Raw genomic sequence first — 5,831 nt, 5'->3', positions numbered from 1 at the left:
AATAATCATCGTGACTATGGTTACGGTTTCCGTGGCATAGTCATGATACTTAATCCCAATTTGGGTGTGCATTTCATGTGATCTGACCATAACTTCAAATAATAATAATAATAATAATAATAATAATAATAATAATAATAATAATAATAATAATAATAATAATAATAATAATAATAATAATAATAATAATAAACATATTGTAAATTGTGGATGCATTTCAGGTGGTGCAGTTTGCAATGTGTACCAAAACGACAAGTGTATGATATCGTAACTTGTTCAAAAAATAATTCCGTAAATACGAAAAGCGATTAATTGAATAACTAAAAGTGGTTCTAAAAAAGTAAGATGCACAATAGGTTTAAAATATGTAATAAATCAGATAATTAGGCCGATTAATAATAGTTGCGCGACCGTGCTAAAATCACGGAACCCGGGAATGCCTAACACCTTCTCCCGGATTAACAGAATTTCTTACCCGGTCTTCTAGTTTTCACATACTTTAAACGGAGTCAACTTTCCTCGATTTGGGATTCAAAATAAACCAGTGACTTGGGACACCATAAATTATCCCAATTGACGACTCTGAAATAAATAAATAATCTCATTTCAAATAATGTCACTTTAATTGGAAAAACTCTCTATCCCCTCGGGGAAAAAAGAGGTGTGACAGTGTGTCCCTCTCTGTGAGGTTATTCTCTCAATATTTTGTACTATTTTTTATATAGTAGATTGTTTATCTCCGCCTGTATATATTGGTCAATTGACTGAACTGCGTTAAGTGTTTGCGTCTTTTGCTATATTTCTCTTTTTGTTATCTGATTTATCATCATTGAAGATATGCTTTGTTAGTTTTCGCACGACACTTATTATTTTGATCCTAACTAGCCTAGAACAAAATAATTAACATAGAAAATGGCAAAGTTTTCAAAATTCCATCAGCACTGCCATGTTAAACTTCGTGGTCATCCACTTATAATTAATCTTCTGTTAGGTCAACCATATGGCATAAGTCACCTGCTGGCTTAATTTTTTTTGCCATTCAGCTTGCTGTCATACTTTTCCAATATCAAGTCAACTTCTGCTACAAAAAAAAAAAAAAAAAAAGTTTAATTAGAGAACTGAAATAATTTCCTTCATCAATCATAAGAATGATATAACTAGTCTCGAATAAGATAGGAACAAGTGAATAAAAGGCATGGCTAATTTTTCACGAGATATCTTGATCAACATATTCTCAAGACTAAGTGTCAAGCAAATTTGTCAGCTCAAATGCCTTTCAAAAGAATGGCTTGATACAATTTCTAGTCTCCATTTCAAGAATCAACATCACGAGCAATCCAAGAAAAAGGCCAACACTCTCTCTAATCAACTCTTCAAAAAGTAACTACTCGTTCAGGTCCCAACTCATTCATTTTTCTTCAGTAAGCTCCTCTTATGAACTGGTTCATGAATATCACACTATTGCAGAAATTGGAGAGGGACATTTTGTCTGCACTAGTTCTGGTGTAGACTTGTTATGTTTTTACCAAACTGGCTATGTGGAAAAAAATATGGCTACGCAATCCCATTACTAAAAAGACTCTTGTTTTGCCCATTCTTTCCCATTTTGTAGGTCAAGCTTGTTTAGGCTATGTCTCTAATTCCACAAAAGTACAAAATTGTAGTATCATTTGAGGGAAAATTAGATTATGCTGATTGGGAATTTTATGCTGGTTTTGAAGAAATTTTACATTTTAAGATCTTAACTCTTAAGCTAGGGGAAGAATTTAGTGATGGAGAGATTGGTTGAGTTACACACAATATTCTGGAACATGTTATAAACCAATCCACATCAATGGGTTCATTTATTGGTTAGTCTATGCAAAAGATAATACCTTGAGCATTAATGTGAGAAAAATACTTGGAATGAACTTGGAAAATGAGGAAGTAAAGACCATATGTTGTCCAAGTGGCTATAATTTTGGATTTTCACATTTGGCTGAGATAAAGGTTGGTTCAGAATAATAGAAATGGTCATAGATTAAATATTTGGATGTTGAATGACCATGAGAGTCAAGAATGATGTTTAGAGTACAATGTTGATGTTTATGAGAGTGCTTATAATTTTACTATTCTTGGCTATTTACCAAGAAATAATGAGAATGGAGATGTCTTGATTAGATCCTTTAGTGATCTCTTTTGTTATGAAACTGATACAAAAAGGTTCAAGGAATTGCAAAGTTTAAACACAATAGCATATATGTGGTGTGCTGTTTTTTATGAAAGCTTCTTTTCTATAGGCATGCCTGGAAATTAGAATGTGAAGAGTTTGCTTGCTACACTAAATACAAGTTGAAATAGCACGGGCTAATCAGTCTTCGGATTGGTAATTGAAAAATAGTTAGTGTTTGCAAAGTCATTGAAAAATAGCCACTATTCTACTGCAACACGGAAAGTTCCAGTATAATATACTGGATCCAGTATATGTTGACAACATAATTTGACAGTGTTTGCACCTGTGTATGAACTTTCAACATATTATGTTGGACCAGTATATTATGCTGGAACTCCAGTATATTATGCTAGAATATTTTTCGGATTTTAAACAGTATTTTCGTTCAGATTTATCTTTACATTTTTTATTATTTTTGAAACTGTGACTATTTTTCAATTACTGCTTGTAAATCTGGCTATTTTTGAATTTCACCCATTTTCAAGTACAACTGAGCTACTTTATAGGGGGCATTTGCGTCTATATCAGTTTTTTGGGTCACGTTTTAACTTGTGCCCGCTTTGCAAAAAAAATGCTACCCACTTTTTCGCGTAACTTCAACATACGGGGCTGAAATAGCAAAGTCAATCACGCAAAACTTCAGCATTCTAGTAGACGGGCCTGAAGTAGCAAGTGTGCTGAAGTTTTTGTTTGTAATTGTTGAACTTAAGCATAGTAGCTGAAGTTTTGTTCTCTATTTGTTGAAGTTTTTGTTTGTAATTGTTGAACTTAAGCATAATAGCTGAAGTTTTGTTCTCTATTTGCTGAAGTTTTTGTTTGTAATTGTACTAAATTAGTTGAAGTTTTTTTGTCCTGGATTCATTAGTTTTGTCATTAAGCTTTTTCAGAAACTTCAGCATAAGATGCTGAAGTTATTTAATTCATTTATAAAAAAAACTTCAGCACTAAATAAGCTGAAGTTTTTTTGTCCTGGATAAGCTTTTTCAAAAATTTCAGCAGAAGATGCTGAAGTTATTTAGTTCATTTGTAAAAACTTCAGCACTAAAAGCTGAAGTTTTTTTGTCCTGGATTCATTAGTTTTGTGATAAAGCTTTTTCAAAAACTTCAGCAGAAGATGCTGAAGTTATTTAGTTCATTCGTAAAAACTTCAATATTATAGAAACTGAAGTTTTTGAAAAAGCTTTCTAACATACTAGATAAATAATTAGATTATCAACAGTATCTAAATCATAAATTTTGGAAACAATAAACATGAAAAGAACAGAATTATTATTGTCTACTAACTTACGTACGTGGAAATATTCACAAATTATTATCTACTAACTTACGTATTTATTTATAATTTGTTTTTAAATAATCTGATAAACATATTTATGGCAATCATCTCATGAACTGAAGTTTCATTGCAGCACCAACAACAACAGAAGAAGAAACGAAGGAGGAGAAGAAGGAAGAGAAAGGAGGCTGAAGTTGTTTAAAAAATGAGTACAAGTTAAAACTTTTAAAAAAATTGGGTATAGGTTAAATGGGGGCGACCAAATAGGACGCCCCGTGCAATTTTTACACTTTATAGTTGCGCTGGGCTGTCCATTCCAAGGCAGACTCCAGAACCCATTGATGGCCCAATCCCACTGATCTACATATTTTACCTTGGAAGTTGAATGTAAAAATGTCAAATTTGCAACTGCTATTTGTGTTCTTTTTTTAACTTATGCAACTATGCAAGAGCATCTTTCTATTATGTAAGTTCTAAGCATTCCAAATCTGGTGGACTTTTTTGCTTGATTTGTTACTTCAGTCTAGTAATGTCCGCTTGTTCACTTTTGAGAAATAACCCATTTAGGCTTTTAGAGCTAAAATGCTATTAAAATTAGCCAATTTATCGAATACTGTTATGAAATAAAAGCAATTTAATAAAATATGAACAAGAAATAAAAGTAATTTAGTAAAATATGAACAAGAATAGAGATAGAGAGAAGGAAGAGATTTTCTTCTTCAATTGTGTGTATTTTCCTATCTATTACAAGGCCTTTATATAGGCATGAAAAGTGAAGAAAATATGTCATGGAATATGTCATTGAATAAGTCATTAACCATTTGAGAGAAAGATCATGGAGGAAGAGTAGACATCCACCATATTTTGATTTTTATCATAACACTCCCCCTTGGATGTCCATAAATAATGTGCCTCGTTAAAACCTTATTAGAAAAAAAAAACCTATGGGAAAAAAAATCCTAATGAAGGAAAAAGAGTACACATATTTAGAAATACGCCTTTTGGTTGCCTCGTTAAAAACCTTGCAAGAAAAACCCAATGGGACAAAACCTTGTAAGGGAAAAAGAGTACAACGCGTATTAACTCCCCTTGATGAGATCATCAGTTCACATTGTTGAGCCTTCGTATCCCAATCTTGTACACTAGTTTCTTGAAGGTTGATGCCGGTAGATATTTGGTGAACAAATCAGCCATATTATCACTTGAACGGATCCGTTGCACATTAATATCACCATTCTTTTGAAGATCATGTGTGAACAATAATTTAGGTGAAATGTGCTTTGTCCTAACTCCTTTATGAATCCTCCCTTTAGTTGGGCTATGCATGTTGTATTTTCTTCATACAAAACTTTGGGTAGTTTATCACACTTCAAACCACATTTGTCTCGAATAAGATGTATAGTAGACCTCAACCATACACATTCTCGACTTGCTTCATGAATAGCAATTATCTCAGCATGATTAAAAGAAGTAGCCACGATTGATTGCTTAGTCGATCGCCAAGATATGACAGTGCCACACATGTAAACACATAACATGTTTGAGATCAAGCCTTGTGTGTGTCAGATAAATACCCCACATCGACATAACCAATAAGATCGGTATTTTTGGCTAACATTATTTTTTACCACATAAAGAAAGTATGGCAAAAATAATTAACTTATAATTGTGTATTTCTATGAAAAATACTTGCTTCGAGCTCCATATTTTTTAGCTAAATAATGTTTTTAGTCAAAGTAATAAAGTTTAAGCTATGTATTTTTATATTTTTTTTATATGCACTAAAACTTCATTTTTAGCCAAGTCTTACTATAAATTTTATTCGATAAAGATTATATAAAAAAGTAAAAAAATATTTTATTATTCAAAAATATCACATGGACAGAAAAAATTCACGTGGCTGGCGAGTGCATGCCACTTTCCTAGGATGAGATTATCCAAGAGAATAACAACTATCGAATAACCAAATTCAGGAGGTAATTAAGATTACGAATAGTTCAAGGATGTTACCAATAATCCATGCTAACTTTAGATGAGTTTTAAGATATTTTTCCTTTTTTAATACTATGGCCAAACATATAGTCTGCATGGGCTGCTCACATGAGTTTTTTTAGTGATTTAACCCGAAAATAAAAATACACAATTCAAACAAATAACTATTATGTGTAAAGAAAAACAACAAGTAGTACTCTATTATTTTAGCTAGAAGTTTATTAGGCTAAAATGAATGAGTTCCAACCAAAAATTTCACAAATTTTGCACTAAAAAGAAGAAATACATAATTGGAACAAATAGACAATATATTTATAGAAGAAATTAAAAATAATAAAAGTTAGGGTAAAG

At 31.9% G+C, this 5,831-nt stretch overlaps 1 pseudogene; it reads left to right on the top strand.

The window, feature by feature from the left end:
* The first annotated feature begins 1,194 nt into the window (after nucleotides 1–1,194).
* Nucleotides 1,195–2,296, top strand: LOC142164899 (F-box protein At1g30790-like; annotated as a pseudogene).
* The last annotated feature ends 3,535 nt before the right edge of the window (nucleotides 2,297–5,831 follow it).

This window comes from Nicotiana tabacum, chromosome 10 (assembly GCF_000715075.1).
Source record: "Nicotiana tabacum cultivar K326 chromosome 10, ASM71507v2, whole genome shotgun sequence".
In the NCBI taxonomy this organism is placed as follows: domain Eukaryota; kingdom Viridiplantae; phylum Streptophyta; class Magnoliopsida; order Solanales; family Solanaceae; genus Nicotiana; species Nicotiana tabacum.
This window is presented reverse-complemented; position numbering and strand designations above follow the sequence as displayed.